Genomic DNA, 17701 nt, shown 5'->3' with positions numbered 1-17701 from the left:
GACAATCAGATGTTCTAGTGCAAGAAGCATGGGAGGAGTCACTGGGAATGAGTTGAGCAAAGCCCGGCTTGTAATGCGCAGCTGGCGATTTAGTAGGAGCTAGAGTGCAGTGGGCTATAGGTGAATGTTAGTGCCAGGAGGGGAAAGAAAATTGTCGGCTGGGTACATATCGCCAAACATAGCAGACGCCTTTAAAGATTTTTATGCACAATTATACACTAGTCAATCTCTCGATCCAGCGCTCCTTACTTCCAATCTACACATACATCACGACTTACCCCGGACCAAACGGAAGCCCTAGATGACGATATCCAACCTGAAGAGGTCATATCAGCGAACTCTTGTTTAAATGAGGAAAAAGCACCAGGTCCAGACGGATTCTCCCCTATTTTGACAACATTTTCTGCCATGCTTGGGCCCACATCCTCACCAGGCTATTTAACTCCTTTGCTGCCCACAGCGCAATTCCTTCCACTATGCTCACTGCATGTTTTAGTACCCAAATCCGGCAAATACAAGCAACAGTGTGGCTCTTATCGGCCAATTTCTCAGCTGAACGTGGACCTCAAACTGTTCACAGGTATCTTGACTGGCAGACTAGGCCCACATATGCCCTTGATCATCGACCGGTATCAAACTGGGTTTATCCTCCATAGACAAACGACGACAACACCAAACGCATAATACACATCATAGAAAAAGTGGCGCAAACTCTAAGTGAGATTATGCTGCTAGCGATCGATGCAGAGAAGGTCTTTAATAGGGTGGATTGGCCTTTTCTGGAACAGGTCCCGACTCACTTCAGCAAAACGTTTAAGAAGAAAGTCCTGAATTGCTACTGCTTGGCTACTGTGATGATCTGGATCAACGGACATACCTCTGCCCCCTTCTCAATCGGCAGGGGCTCACGTCAGGAATGACCGTTATCACCTCTACTGTTCGCTCTATACATGGAGCCACTAGCCCAGAGATTTGAGATAACCCTCAGATCACTGGTGCTGTCTTTTGAGGCAAGCAACAAACCATTAGCCTATATGCCGATGACATGCTGGTGACACTAGATCAACCTGTCTCCGCCTTGCCGGCATTCTTAACTGAGCTAGAAGACTTTGGCCGGGCATCAGGACTCCAGGTCAATGTGGAAAAGTTGCAAACCCAGAGTCTCTCTACCTACGCCGTTGGTGAGCCATCTAAAGATCCAATACCCCGTCCAGTGGACAACTATTAACCTTCCATACCTAGGGATCAAATTAGCCTCCACACTCCAGCTGACTTCCTTGATCAATTACCAATCTCTCTACTGCCAGATCAGAAGTGAGCTGGGGTGACCGAGACACCTTCAGATATCTTGGCTAGGTTGGATAGCGGCAATAAAAATGACTAGCTGTCCCGGATCTGCACTCCTACTACAAAGCCGCCCAAATGAGATGTCTATTGGAATGGTTCCAACCCGAATCAGAAAAGCATTGGCTCTTTCAGGACAAGGCGGTGGCAGGTACCTCTCTCTCTCTGGAAGGCACCCCGCCTCAAAAAAGTGCATAGACCCCAAAACTTTTATCTAACCCCAATCCACGAGCACCAATGGCAGCCTGGGATCAAACTAGTGTAAAGTTCGGCCTTATGCCCTTTCCTTCTCCTATAACGAAACTGACAACCCAGATTTTGTTCCTGGGCTGAACCCCAGTGCATTCACGACATGGAGACGAAGTGAGTTCCACTCCATGGGCCATATGTTTGACGTAGAAGGGATACTCCCCTTCATCCAACTGCGCGTGGATTTCAGCCTCCCTGATACGGAAAGACTGCCTTACCTACAACTCAGTCACTGGCTATTGCACTCCAGTAATTGGCCCAACATCCATAGGCACCTTACGCCATGTGAGATGTGGCTACTTACTAAAACATCAGGGACACAGCTCACTTCTGAGTTATGTTAATTTTTTGATCCAGCCTAACAGACACACCTACAAAGCCAGCCAGCATAGATGTGAGCAAGACCTGGGGAAGCACCTGAGTGACAAGGAATGGAGAGTTATTTACTACAGGGCAAGGCACACTGCGTTCAACTCATCACTTACTAAAACCTTCATTAAGATCGCTTTGTGTTGGTAGTTGACATGTTCCTGACAGCACAGAATGAACCCAAGCCATAGTGCTGAATGTTAGAGGAGCTGTGCTACACACAGTACCTTGACACACATCCTCTGGGACTGACACCGGCTTCAGTCCTACTGGACGCAAATAATCGACAAGATGGACTCGCATCTCAACATGCAGATCCCCTGCCTATATATTGCTAGGCCTACCTAACCCTCTCACATACCTCTTGACATCCAGGCAGGGTAGACAGATTGGCCTGGCTTTAGGAGCTGAGCAACAGAACATACTATCACACTGGGACACCATAAAAGTGCACACCCATAAAGGGTGGCTGTATCCTCCATGGTACATCCTTGGCATGGAAAGAATTTCCTTGACACTCCCCAACCAAGGCGCCTCTTTTGGGGAGCTATGTAGTCCCTACTTGTCTCTCTTCTCAAAAGATTTCAGGGACCTGACATAACCAAAATACCTCCGCCTCCTGAGTCTGACAAATACGGATATTAACTCCAAACCAGACACAACCTTGTAACGTAGATTAGTATTTTGCATAATGTACATTAGAAAAGCAAAAAGATGGGGGGGGGGGGGGGGGGTGATGTTGGGGATGTTTTTCTTTCTTTCTGTACAATATTATGATGCCACAAATTGAGCCTCTGTGCCCCTTGCATCCTGTGAACTGCTGCAATTCTATTGTCTTTGCATCTTTACTAATAATAATAAAGAGATTTGAAGCATAAAATGAGTGGGGCGAACTACAATGGAGGATTGTGAACAAAGAGTGCAATATATACATGAAAGAAAGAGTTCGCCGCTAAACAAAGTCGCACTCACGTCGAATAAGTAGCAAAAACAAAACTGTAAATCCTTTGGACTTGGCATTTATCGCCTAAAGCGTTTCGAACTCAAACAGTTCTTGATCACAGGCTGTCGTTGGTAAGTACAACAATGATTTTCAAAACCATCAATTAGTTCATTAGATCTTTTTATTGGCTCAGCAAGTGCACGCATATCACAATGCATCATGCAACTTATGGTTTCAAATCATCTCTCTCCCCATTGGGTGTTATATTACCAGAAAAATTATTATATTCCAATGCCCTTCAGTGGGCTGCAGTTTTGCCCAAAACAGTCCAGTAATTATACCTTTGATGTTCTGTGGCGATCTGTTGGAGTTCGAAACGAGTTAGGCGATAAATGCCAAGTCATAAGGATTTACAGTTTTGCTTTTGCCACTTATTCGACGCGAGTGCGACTTCGTCTAGGGGCGTGTATATATATATATACTTATTAAAAACACGTTCTGCTAAGCCCGCATCTTGCCTCATTCTGCCAGTGAACAAGAGCTGTAATGGCTTGAAACGCGTATGGCTTCGTGATTGCGTGTGGCATGCTGTTGGTGGTGCCGCCTGAGGTCCAGTGTGCGGATACCCTGAGGTGTGTGACTTCCCTCAAAGGGCAACCTTGTTGCAATATATATATATATATATATATATATATATATATATATATATATATATATATATATATATATATATACACACATACACACACACACACACTACTTTATTCAATTTGAACAATGCACCTCATAAAAGTGTATAAAAACATACAATGAATCATCCTAAATTAGGGAAATGATTAAAATTAAAACAACAGATAAAACATTACATCTCAAAGACTAGATCTTAAAGCTATAGATAAAAACCATGATAAGTAAAAACATACAGTTGTAGAGGGCATGAATTTCAGAAATAGATAAGCTGCACTTGAATAAAATTAATCAACAGCAAAAGCGGACTAATAAAATTATGTTGAACCGTATTATATTTAGGACAGATGAAACCAATATGCAGTGTCCGAGATAGACAACGAATCACAAGCACATACAGGGTGCTCTGTGATCTATTATTATTGCGTTTAGTGCTTCAAACGAAGCACCAATATGCAGTGTCCGAGATAGACAACGAATCACAAGTACATACAGGGTGCTCTGTGATCTATTATTATTGTGTTTAGTGCTTCAAACGAAGCACAGGAAGATTATAACTCCCATATGTACTTATTTTAGGAAATGAAAATTTACAAGTATAATCTCTGAAGGACATTTAGTAAACTAACAACCTTACTATTGTCTGCAAACAATTTTTTATAACAAACATTTGCTTGGACTAAGCCTGGTTGTGGATTAAACTTCAAGTCCAAAAAATGGACATAGGAAATACAATGGCCATGGAAAGCGAAATGTCTCATTTTGTGGCACCACAACTATGTGCGTGAATGCCTATCAAATAGTAATCAAAGTAATGAAAAGAAATAACAATGAGGTTTCGTGTACATCAAGATTGAGAGCATAACAATTATTAGACAATTATTCGAGTGCCTAGACCTTATGTATTACTCAAATAACAAAAATGCGAAACTGTAGCTAAAATCCCATCACTGGCCACCTAGGTCCTTCAAGTGAAGGAACTTTAGAAAATGTTGCGGGTGAACTGGGGCCTGATTTGGGGAAAAGGAATTTGGATGTTTCGAGTGCGTTTTAATTAAAGTAAATATAAAATATCATACGAAGGCGAAGATATCTGGTACAAATATAATGTATACATGTTTCAATGTTATGGTGCCTTCAGTGAGATGACAGTAAGATAGGGATGCAATCTCACCAGGGCAAATCTGTTCACTGCAGTCGGTGCGTAGGTTAACGGTATGTACGCTCTGATAAGATCAAGGAAGCGTGCAAGAGCAGATCTACCAGAAACCAAACACAACCCACCCAGCAAACGTAAGGGAAGTGCCCAATTCGCCAATGAAAGCACCCACGAGAATTAGGTCGAACATTCCCGAAAGTGAACTCACCTCACACTGCCCAATGAAGACCTTAAAATCGATTACCTCTGCTTTGCCTCTGTGTCTAACCAACTCCCACAGTTCAATAACTGATGGCAAATTGAAGCAATTAGAAAACTAGTTTGCGAGTGATTGACAGACGCAGGGACTGCACCAGGAAGGGGTGTAGTATGTGCTGCCAAGTATTGGTTCTGGAAAAAGACCCGCCCCGGAAAAAGTCGCCTGTCTTCCCCGGAAGAAACAACCAAGACGCTGTCTCCCTGCTCCTCTTGCAAAAGCCTACGCACATCCGGGAGCGCCGGAAGTGACGTCATTGTTCCGCCGTGAGTGCAATGGAAAAGGGACAGATGGATTGGCATCGGTCTCTTTATTTTTCCAACTCCAATTCCTTCATCGATTCCAGCGTATATTCAGGTAAGTGCTGCAGCTGCTACCAGGGGGTAGATGTTAGTCCATCGGGGCAAGCTCCACGCTATATCTGCACGCGCCCATCCTGGGTCAGAGCCTCCATGCATAGCGTTGCCTCTCTTAAACAAGCATTTGCAATGCAATAGGTCTCGCATTAGGAAAGTTTGAGCTGTTGGTAGTGTAAATGACAAATTTTATATTTATCTGTTGGTTTTGAAAATACCAAAATTAATAGCTTTGTCATTTACAATGCCAATAGTTTTAACTTTCGCAAATGTGACACCTATAGCATTTGTAATGCAATATGTGTTGTATTTACGTGACTTAGATGTTGAGTGCAGTGTAATTATGTGGCACTGAGTGGTATTTGGAGTGCATGTTGCATTGAGTGCAGTGTAATTATGTGGCGTGTAATTATGTGGCACTGAGTTGTATTTAGAGTGTATGTTGCATTGAGTGCAGTGTAATTATGTTTTGTGTAATTATGTGGCACTGAGTTGTATTTGGAGTGTATGTTGCATTGAGCGCAGTCTAATCAGTAGAGTGTAATTTTGTGGCATGTAATTATGTGGCACTGAGTGGTATTTGGAGTGTATGTTGCATTGAGCGCAGTCTAATCAGTAGAGTGTAATTATGTGGCGTGTAATTATGTGGCACTGAGTGGTATTTGGAGTGTATTTTGCATTGAGTGCAATGTAACTATGTGACATGTAATTATGTGGCACTGAGTGGTATTTGGAGTGTATGTTGCATTGAGTGCAGTGTAATTATGTGGCACTGAGTGGTATTTGGAGTGTATGTTGCATTGAGTGCAATGTAGTTATGAAGCATAATTATGTGGCACTGAGTGGTATTGTGTGGAGTGTGTTGCATTCAGTAGAGTATAATTATGTGGCGTGTAATTATGTGACACAGTGGTATTTGGAGTGTATGTTGCGTTGAGTGCAGTGTAATTATGTGGCGTGTAGTTATGTGGAGTGTATGATGTATTCAGTAGAGTGTAATTGTGTGGCGTGCAATTATGTGGCACTGAGTGGTCTTTTTGAACAAGTTACTTACCTTCGGTAACGCTTTTTCTGGTAGATACAATATCTGCCTGTGGATTCCTCACCTTGTGAATATCCCCCTTGCGTCAGCAACATTCGGAAATTCTTTTTGTAGCTTCGCGCCGACGTGGTCGCGGACGTCACAGAGACACGGCTCCGCTCGCGACTCCGCTGACGTTACCGACGCCTATAATAGGCCCACGCCGGCGTGATGACATCAGTTCCGCCCTTTTTTCCGTGCCTTCGAGGCACACGGACGGACCGATGACAGTAGAAATGTACACAATATACACAGTATAGAAATAAAAGTAACACACACAGTGTGAAGTAAATGCAATAAAACATTTTACAATAAAACAATCCATTAGAAATACACTGGCATAGAAGAGTGGACAACGGGGAGGCGGGTGGGTCAGTGAGGAATCCACAGGCAGATATTGTATCTACCAGAAAAAGCGTTACCGAAGGTAAGTAACTTGTTCTTCTGATAGATACATCTGCCGTGTGGATTCCTCACCTTGTGAATAGAGTCCCACAGCAGTCCCCACTCCCGGAGGAGGGTGTCCACTCTTCTAGACCAGGAAATCCTGAAGGACAGAGCGCGCAAAGTGGCCGTCCCTCCTGACTTCGGTATCCAAGCAGTAATGCTTCGCGAAAGTGTGGAGGGAAGACCAAGTTTCCGCTCTACAAATATCCTCTACAGGCACACCTCTAGCCAATGCAGAGGTCGAAGACTTAGCCCTAGTCGAATGAGCCTGTATCCCCTCTGGAGGTTCCTTACCGGCCAAAGAGTAGCAGATCTTAATGCAGAGGACGATCCATCTCGACAAAGTCCTCTTATGAACCGCTCTTCCTTTCTTGCAGCCAGCAAAGCCAATAAAGAGCTGGTCATCCATGCGACAGTCTCTAGTTCTGTCCAAATAAAAAGACACCGCCCTCTTGGGGTCAAGACGGTGTAATCTCTCCTCCTCCTTGGAAGGGTGAGGGGGAGGATAAAAGGTAGGGAGGGTAACGGATTGACCAAGGTGGAAAGGAGTCACCACCTTTGGCAGAAAAGCAGCCCTGGTCCTAAGAACCATTCGATCAGCATGAATGGACAGGAATAGGGGCTTGGAACTAAGAGCTTGAAGCTCACTAACCCTCCTTGCCGAGGTTATCGCAACAAGGAAAACAGTTTTGAAAGTCAGGAGCCTCATGGGACATTTATGAAGAGGCTCAAAAGGAGCACCCATTAAAAATGTCAGAACTAGATTCAAATCCCACTGAGGCACAATAAAAGGGATAGGAGGGAACTTATTAGTGAGACCCTTCAAAAACCTCAAAACTATAGGAGATTTAAACAGAGAGGGCTGATCAGGCAAACAGATAAACGCCGACAGCGCTGACAGATAACCCTTCACAGTGGCAACAGTAAGACCCTGCTGCGCTAGGGAAAGGGCAAACTGGAGAACATCAGATAAATGGGCCCTCAAAGGGTCTATGGACTTCCCCCTGCACCAAACAACAAATTTAGACTACCTATAAGAGTAGATGGACTTAGTGGAGTCACGCCTGGCTGACAAAATGACATCCACCACATCGTGAGGGAGAGAAAAAGAAATCAGGTTGCCCCGTTCAATCTCCAGGCATGAAGGTGCAAGGTCTGGAGGTGGGGGTGTAGAACCTGCCCCCCCATCTGAGAGAGGAGATCTGCCCTGCGAGGGAGACGGAGCGGCAGGTGAGAGGAGAGGTGGAGAAGGTCTGAGTACCACACCCTTCTTGGCCAGTCCGGGGCAATCAATATGACTCGGGCCCGGTCTTGGCGAATTTTCCTCAGAACCCGAGGAATCGAGGGTATGGGAGAAAACGCGTAAAGGAGTTGCGAGCTCCAACTAAACTGAAACGCATCCCCCAAGGCTCCCTGCATCGGAAACTGGAGGCTGCAGAATGACAGGCAGTGAGCATTCTCGTGAGTGGCAAACAGGTCCACCCGAGGAGTCCCCCACATCCGAAAGATGTCGAACTACCTCTGGATGGAGCCTCCACTCGTGATCGGCAGAGAACTGCCGACTGAGACTGTCTGCACGAACGTTCTGCACTCCGGCCAGATGATTTGCCATCAGACAAATCTGATGGTCCTGAACCCAGGACCAGAGACGCAGAGCCTCTCTGCAGAGACACTGCGACCCTACTCCTACCTGCTTGTTGATGTACCACATCGCGGTCGTGTTGTCCGTCAGGACTTGAACTGACCGCCCGCGAAGGGAAGGGAGGAAGGCATTGAGCGCCAGACCTATAGCCCGCAATTCCAGAAGATTGATGTGAAGCAACCTTTCCTCTGGAGACCAAAGACCTTTGACCTCCAGGTCCCCCAGATGAGCACCCCACCCGAGGGTGGACGCGTCCGCTATAACTGTGGCCGCCGATGGAGGAATCTGAAAAGGCTTCCCTTGAGACAGATTGCCTTCCACACTCCACCAAGACAGATCCGCTGCAGTTTCTCTGGAGATCTTCACTGACTCCCTGAGATCTCCGTTGTGCTGATACCACTGCCTGCGGAGGCACCACTGGAGTGCCCTCATGTGCCAGCGTGCATGGTTGACCAACAGGATGCATGAAGCCATCAGACCGAGCAGGCGAAGGACCTTCAGGACTGGAACAACCGCTCCAGGGTAGAACAAAGGAATCATCTCCTGAATGTCGCGAATCCTTTGAGGGGGAGGGAATGCGTGACATACAGTAGTGTCCAGTACCGCACCTATGAACAGGTTGCGCTGTGAGGGCACCAGGTGAGACTTGGGTACATTTATCGAAAAACCCAACCTGTGCAACAACTGAGTTGTCTCTTGCAGATGATGGAGCACCTTCTCCGGCGACTCCGCTTTGATCAGCCAGTCGTCTAGATACGGAAACACATGTATCCCCGATCTTCTGAGATGAGCTGCCACCACCGCCATCACCTTGGTGAAGACTCGAGGCGCAGTAGTAAGACCAAACGGAAGGACCACAAACTGGTAGTGTTGTGACCCAACCGTAAAACGGAGATACTTTCTGTGCGACTTCAGGATGGGAATATGAAAATACGCATCCTGCAAGTCGATAGACACCATCCAGTCTTCTTCCAGCAGCGCTTGAAGAACCTGCGCAAGAGTGAGCATCTTGAACTTTTCCTGTTTCAGGTGAAGGTTCAAGATCCTGAGATCCAGGATAGGCCGAAGCCTGCCATCTTTCTTGGGGATCAGGAAATACCGGGAGTAGCACCCCTGACCCCTTTCCTGCTCTGGAACCACCTCTATTGCACCTTTTTTGAAAAGAGCCAGGACTTCTTCCTGCAGGCGAAGCAGGTGGTCCTCCGAAAAATAACCCTGGCAAGGAGGGTAATTGGGAGGGAATTCCCGGAAAGGAAGTGCATACCCATTCCCTACAAGATTGAGAACCCAAAGATCCGATGTAATTAATTCCCAATCTTGTAGGAAATGAGTAAGCCGACCCCCCACTGGGCCCACATGATCCGGAATGGCGGATCTAGGGCTGCTTTGCTGCGTTGGCTGGGGGTTGGGAAGGAGAGGAGGAGGAGGAGGAGGAGGATTGACGACCTCTAGGGCGGGATCTTTGTCTGCCCCTGTACGACTTGTACAGCGTATTTTGTTGCTGCTGAGGCTGCTGCTGGGAAGGTCTGTAAGAGCGAAAGGAAGATCTTCCGAACCCCCTGAAGCGTTTACCAGTAGTTCCTCTGGACTGAAGACCCAAGGACTTTGCAGTGGCCCTACTGTCCTTAAAACGTTCCAAGGCAGCATCAGCCTTCTTGCCAAACAATCCTGAGCCATCAAAAGGCAAGTCCAACAAAGCAGACTGGACGTCCGCAGAGAACTGTGAAGACTTAAGCCAGGCAGCCCTCCTGGTGGCCACAGATGAACCCATGACCCTTGCCACCGAATCAGCAGTGTCCAGGCCACTCTGAATCACCTGTCTCGCAGCTGCTTGAGTGTATGAAATCACCTCCTGAAAATCCTTCTGGTCATCTTCAGGAATTTTCGGAACTAGCTGCTTGACAGAATCCATCAAGGCATGGATATACCTCCCCATAAGGCACGTTGCGTTGGTTGACTTTAAAGCCATACTGGCTGACGAGAAGACCTTCCTGGCACCCTGATCTTGCTTCCTGGATTCCTTGTCCCCAGGAACCTGTGGGAAAGCTCCAGCAGATTTCTTAGAGCAAGCAGCCTGCACCACCAAACTCTCAGGCAAGGGATGAATCGATAAAAACGCAGGGTCCTCAGGTGCCACTCTGTACCTCCTCGCAACTGTTCTTGAAACTGCAGGAGCAGACAAAGGCTTCTTCCAAACCTCATAGATGGGCTCAGTCAAGGCCTCGTTGAAGGGTAACACCGGCTCAACTACTGACGAGGGAGAATGAAGAACCTCAGTCAAGATGTTAGGCTTATAGTCAGCAGTAGGAAGAGTAATATTCAACAGACTCGCTGCTTTTTTAATAACAGTGTGATAAGGCACCACATCCTTTGATGGCACATTGGAAACTGAAGCCAACTCCCACTCAGGTGACAGTTCAAGCCCACTGGCCTCACACAAATCTTCAAAAGGATCCTCAGAATCCCGTAACTCTCCTTCTTCAGTATCTGAATATAGATACCTATCCTCTTCCAGAAGTCTCTGAGCCTTTCTCCGAGACCTTTCCTTCACAACCGAAGCCAACGGGTTCGGAATCGACTCCGACGGCGCCGGAGCCGGCGTCGAACCCGACGTCGGACGAGGCTTCTCAGCTCGAGGTCGGACAGAATCCTGCCTCGGAGTCGTAGGCATCGGCGTCGATGTGACTGGCTTCGACGGAGTGGGCGTCGCGCCTGCATGCCATTGAGTGCTGATGAATTCCTCGCGCAGTGATAGGAATACCCATCCAAGTGTGCGACAAAGACTACTGTGTTGTGGTTCAGTTTGACTATCCCTTGTCAAAGAACACAAAAATGTGTGGACCCCGAAGAATGTTTCCAGGAGAGGGGAAAAAGGCCCCAAGGTTTTGCATAGGCCTGGTCCCTGCTTCCCTTTCCTGTCCTGCAGTGGAGAAATGAGGCGGGGAGATTTACTCTGTTCACAAAACTGGGACCAATCCAACACCATGCCTGATGACTCCTTGAGCTAAGTCAACCCTTCTTAAGAACTGCGTGTGACTCGTGGGCACCGCTTTGGATGCCGAAGGTCCAACTCAGCCTTTCATCGTTCTGAGGTAACAAACACTTTAAAGCAGCATCCCCTAGCTTGTGGGTGTGCCCTGCCCATCACGTCTTTCTGCTGCGCCCAGTCAGCAGCGGCCCCACCCGCGTCCCGAAACTTGGGGGGGGGGGGGGCTTTAAAACAGTGGGGCGACGTTCCTCCACGTTAATGGAGGAACCACCTCTGGATATTCTTATGGGGAGGAAACTGCACGAGGGTATATCAATCAGAAAACGGAAGGTGGCCTCAGATTTACCAGTGGCGGGGATAAATTCAAGCTTTCCACCTATCACATTGGTTTTTCTGCTAATAGCACCGGCGCGCAACATCAATAGCAACAAGCACCAACTACCCGGGAAATAAAAACATTGTTGAAGTTCACAGAAGTAATCATTGATGTGAGCGGCAAATGAGAAATGAGCATTAATCAATCAATGATGCGCTGGCACCAAAAAGACGATATTCAAACGCATACCCCTAACATTATCAGGCCACCCCAAAAAATAGCTCAAAGCGCCGTTGTCTTTTTTAGGGTGCCGTTGAATCAACTTACAATATGTCTAACTAATTCAAACATCAATTACACAACCTAACACGCATTGGCCGCGCGAATTCGAGGGTGCCTACCGCTCTTGCCCCCAAAAGAAATCACCGCCGCAGCCCTGCTCCGTGAAACCCGGAAGTCAGGCACTTTTGGCCGAGACGGGGGCGGGGCCTGCAATCCAGCAGTAAGTCCCGCCCCCCGCCGCCGAGGAAGCAGTGAAGCCGTCCGACTCCGACCAGCGCTGCAGAGGAGACACGGAACACGCCGAAAGAGCCCGGTGAGTGGGAGGGGAGGGGTGTGTACGCGCGTGTGTCTGTTCGAATGTGTCTGTGTGTGTGCGCGTGGGTCTGCGTGTGTGTATGCAGTGTGTGTGGCTGTGTATGTGCGCATGCGTGAGTGTGGAGTGTGTTTGCGCAAGGGAATGAGACACGAGAGGGGCACGGCGACGTGCGCGCCCACGAGGTGAAATCCGCGTCTGCGCTCGTGCTCCCTCTCGTGTCCACTTTCCCAAATACGGGCAACATTAGTTGTCTTCGCTGACAGCTTTCAATGCTTTCGCATTGAAAGCTAGGTCAGCTCGACCTAAAAAGAGCAGCATCGATCCTCCGCTCTCGGTCCCAGCTGCTCAATTTCCGTCCCAGACCAGCTTCCTCATTTTTCGGAAAGCACGAGTTTTCATTAAGGGGCCAAATTCAGACGCAGCTCCCTGCATGTGTGTGCTTCGTACGCGTTATAATGAATGCCTGTGTTGCAATGTGTGTGCATTATGTGTGTTTGACGTTTGTCTGTATCAGCCTGCCTGCTTGTTTAATATGCACCTTTTGTGTTTGAGCATGTGTATTTTTGTGTATGTGTGACGTAGTGCGTGCCTGTGTAAGTTGTGGAAAATTGCAACTTGTAGTGAGCTTTCATTACTAAATGAATGTGTGCTCTATTGTTGAATCCTGGTCACGTTCCCCAAGTTGTGTAGTGTGCAGAGCAGTACATCTTCTAAAACACTGGCAGTTTTCATGGATGCTTTTCAAAGCATAAGGATAAATGCTTCAAATAACTTAGCCGTTGTAATGCTGGTTCCTTATTTTGTTTGCTATTTGTGTAATTGAAAGGTCTGGTTGCCTGTGGCGATTGAGGTTTACCCCCTATTTAGGAAACGTAGTCACACATTCCAACATCTTGCAATATCTACTTTCGCAAAACTGGCTATCATTCTGGTTTCGTTCCATGTGCATGCAATGTTTTTAACTCGTTTGTATATATTATTGAGACAGGGCCAATTACCTATTTCCTGTTTGCGCTAATTTACCTTGACCCCTAAGATCTCTGTAAAAATGAAGCCGGGCTTGTTACATCTGCCACTATCGATCCCAGCCATATATTATCCAGTTACAACCTGACCTACTGCTAAAGTATTGAGGCAGAGGGATCGAGCCCTAAGATAAATCGCATTAATATTTCCTATTAATTCCAGCCCATTGGGTTTCAATCATGGCCAAGCGGCACTCGGCCCCAGGAGCCTGTGTGTCCTGGTGGCGGTGTTTACACAGCGGCTGAGACGCGGTAAATCATCTACCTGCCTTAATGGAGGATTATGTATTACCTCAGGCTGGGGTCTCGACGGGAGCTGCGCAGGCAGCATTTCCAACCAAGCATCCTGGCCCAATGCTTTTCTCTCTCTCCTTCTCTCTGCTTTTCGGCCCAATGCTTTTCTCTCTCGCCTTCTCTCCCTCGCTTCCAGCATTCAACTGCCTCGGATCATGTGTTAAATATTTATACGGTGAAAGCACGCACAAGTTGCAGTAACGCTTGCCTTCCCCATTGATTGAGATCTTATAAGAGGTTTCCCCATGCCCTCTTCTCGTTTGAACTGCGGGTACTGCATGTGTCAACGAGGTATGGGATCCCTTTATGTTAAATTGCATCTCTTACCAAACTTCCAAACACCTCTGGCAAAACACTTATAAGGTCCCAGAGGGGAGACCTATTGGCTATGCCAATGCTTTTGCTTTATGTATTTGCCATTGTGATGTCTTTTTGTTTCATTTATAAAGCCATTACATATTGCACAATTAGCGTACAATACTACTAGCAAAGCTAATACCTTTAGCTTAATAAAAGGTGAAACCTATTGCATTTTTAACGCTTTTCCTTTCATGTTGGGGTGCCGGTGGGCAGAGGGTAACGGGCATCTGACTCCCTATGCATCTGTGGGGATAGGTAACTTTCCCGTCACAAACCCAGTGTGAAAGTTCACTTATTGATAGTTCTTCTATTTCTCTCACAATGCCTCTACTTTGCTATTACTATTTGCCTTGAGCAGCAAGACCTACGCATACACTGTGGCTCTCCAAAAATAAAGTTGATTATTAGGTAATTTCCTCAATGGCCTTCAGTGCATGCCCAAACACTTCTTTGTAGTCCAACATCTATGCATATTAGATAGAAATTGCACCGGGTCAGTGTACTTTTTGGGGTGCTTTTCTCCAATTAAATCTGTTATTCAGTTTGATTGCTTTGTATTTTACCTCTGAAACTTAAACCACACACAAACTAATTCCTGATTTTTATATCTAGAAGGACATAATCATGGTTTCATTCAAGGTCCTGTTTTTCACTTGGGATCATTCTGTGTGTGTTCGAAAAGATGGTGACTTCCTGCTTTTGGACAATCCCGGGGAAGTTCTTTGTAAATGGCTGGTCGAAAATCTAGATGAAGCTGGTCAGCCAATCACTGAAGAGAGAGATTTTAAAGCTATGATTCTGTTCCAATCATCTGGTAAGCACAATAAGTAAACCTTTATAATAAGTTTGTAACTGCAGGATAACGGTACAAATTACCAACCTGTTTCAGTAAAAACCTACATTTGTGATTAATTAATCCAATAATGGACAGTAAAAATGAACATGCATGTCCCCACATATGCCTTGGATTGCTCTCCAGAGACACATGTAACACTTATGAAAAGGACTGAAACGTTTAGCTTGTGGCACTACTATAAGGCAGCCATTTTTGGATAAACTATTTTATTTAGGCAACTGTTTTCAGGAGGTTCAAGTTCAGGCTTACAATGTGTACTGTCTATTAAGGAAAACTTACTTACTTGGTTATGGATAGATTGTACATTTGTCCTTTATTATCAATACCTCTTTATTTAAATATTATGGCTAGAGCGTGAATATATATTGCAAGTGGTCAATGTGTTTTTATCTGTTTTGAAGTTTATATGTAAATATATATTTTTTTTCTCTTGCTTTTTTTTAGTGACGAAACAGTGTCTAATGATTCAGGATATTTTTCAAGAGCTAATTGCAAGCTATTCTGCCACAACAGAGGGTCTAAAACAGGAGTTACTTCAAAGGGCACTGGAGGAAAAGCAGATGTTAATGGACTGTGGCAATCGGGGAAGCGCTGGTAGACTTAAGAGGGGGTTACGCGAACTACAAGAGGAAGAAATTGTAGAGAAAAGATGCAAGGACAAAAAAGCCAAGCAGAGTGGGCTGGATTATATAAGAGTTGGTAACAAAGCTCATGCTGAAAGCACAACTTCTCAGTCTGGTGATGCAAGTTTGCGGATGAGTTTGCAGAAACTTGAAAACCTGGCCCTTTTAGCAGGGATGGCTAGTGTCCTTCATCAAAAATCCACAACTAAAAATGACGCATCAGACCGTGAAAATGAACTTGTCTTGGAGTCCCCGCTTAAATCCAAATATCAAGGACAAAAACATGCCTCCATTTCAACACGTCATCCTAGAGCATGGGTACTCATAGTACGGCCCGCGGGCCAGGGGCGGCCCGGCAAGCCTTCCCTGGCGGCCCGCGGACCTTGCAGACATCCTACCAATGTTTTTTTTTTCTTTTAAAGATTGCAACAAAGCCTCATTAGCATTCAAATGGCCTTTAACGACCTGTGAAGTGCTTGGGTGCGGCTGTGTGTGTCGGGAAGCTGTCTCACCCGGGGCTGACACACAGGCAGGGTGAGGTGACAGAGGGAGGTCGAGGGACTTAGACAGAGGGAGGGATGGAAAGAGAGGGAGACAGAGGGGAGAGGGAAAGGGAGGTAGAGGGACACAGAGAAAGGGAGACAGAGGGAGGGCGGCGACAAAGGACGATGGAGGGAGTGAGGGTGACGGAGGGAGTGAGGGTGACGGAGGGAGTGAGGGTGACGGAGGGAGTGAGGGTGACGGAGGGAGTGAGGGTGAAGGAGGGAGTGAGGGTGAAGGAGGGAGTGAGGGTAACAGGGAGTGAGGGTGACGGAGGGAGTAAGGGCGACAGAGGGAGTGTGGGCGAGGGAGTGTAGGAGTGTGGGGGAGGGAGAGGAAGGGAAAGAGGGAGGGAGGGAGAGAGGGAGTGAGAGGGAGTGAGAGAGATTGAGAGAGGGAGAGACAGGGAGGGAGAGAGGGATCAAGGGAGGCAGTGAGAGAGGGAGAGAGCGAGGTAGCGAGGGATGGAGAGAGCGAGGTAGCGTGGGATGGAGAGAGCGAGGTAGCGAGGGATGGAGAGAAAGAGGGAGCGAGGGATGGAGAGAAAGAGGGAGCGAGGGAGGAAGAGCGAGGGAGAGGGAGGGAGGGAGATAGATGTGTGTATGCCGGGTGTGGTGGCGCAGTCGAAGAAGGCATCCGCTGCAGGGACCTATGATCAACCTCATCGTCATAGGTTTTTTTGTTGATCTAGCCCTGCCCCTTCCCCAACTGACCCCGTCCCCACCGGTGCGGCCCTCGGAAACAAACCACACTGTAAATTTGGCCCCCGAGAGAAAGTTTGTGAGTACCCATGTCCTAGAGTAATCAACACTCTTTCTGAAAATATAATGGGGACATTCTGATGTAATCAATAGCCATCCTGAAGCTGTCATAGGATCATCCAGGAATAATCCACACTCATCCAAAAATTGTCATCGGATCATTCCAGAGTAATCCACTTCCATCCTGGAATAATTGACAGTCATCCTTAAATTAGCTAGAACCCATCCTGGAGTAATTCTCACTCATCCTGAAGTTCTCAATTAGTATTCGTGGAGTTGTAAAAGGTAATCACTTCCTGCCAGTAGAAGTCATCAGAACACCATCCTACTGTAGTGTTTGTGATGAGTCTAGGCTCGTCATCACATTTACATTTTTCGTCCTACAGGCATACTTCAGGATGGCTTGGGATGACTTTCCCAGATAATTGCAGGAATAGCCTGACTGTAATCATCAGATGAGTCCAGGATGATCTTCCTTTTTGACATGGGATGACGGCAGAAGGTCAGTGGTCCCGAGAGCAGACAAGACGGGAAAAAGATTGCCGCTGCCAGTGCTACATGAGAAGCCTCTCACCCTCTGAGTAACCCCGTCCATGCCCCGAGGCGTTCACAGGCTGTCCCACCCGTCGTGTCTGTGCTGAAAGCACAGAGAGAAGATTGCACCCAGACTTCAACAACGAGGCGAATAAATATATATACATATATCCGCATCTCGGGTGGATTCATCTGACAGACGGTAGGACAGAACAGAGGAGCCGGCCTGCTAAATGGCACCACTACAGCCCGCTGACGGTGAAGTGTGCACC

General features: G+C 46.9%; 1 protein-coding gene across 1 annotated transcript in view; it reads right to left on the bottom strand.

The window, feature by feature from the left end:
- Nucleotides 1-5223, bottom strand: part of GSKIP (GSK3B interacting protein) — a 65193-nt gene extending 59970 nt beyond the window's left edge. Inside the window, exon 1 of the mRNA XM_086937745.1 lies at nt 4960-5223. The gene's annotated coding sequence lies outside the window, so the exon portion shown is untranslated. The remainder of the gene's footprint in view (nt 1-4959) is intronic.
- Nucleotides 5224-17701: the final 12478 nt, after the last annotated feature.

This window comes from Lissotriton vulgaris, chromosome 9 (assembly GCF_964263255.1).
Source record: "Lissotriton vulgaris chromosome 9, aLisVul1.2, whole genome shotgun sequence".
In the NCBI taxonomy this organism is placed as follows: Eukaryota; Metazoa; Chordata; class Amphibia; order Caudata; family Salamandridae; genus Lissotriton; species Lissotriton vulgaris.
Note: the sequence above shows the minus strand (reverse complement) of the source record. Positions and strands in the feature narration are given on the sequence as shown.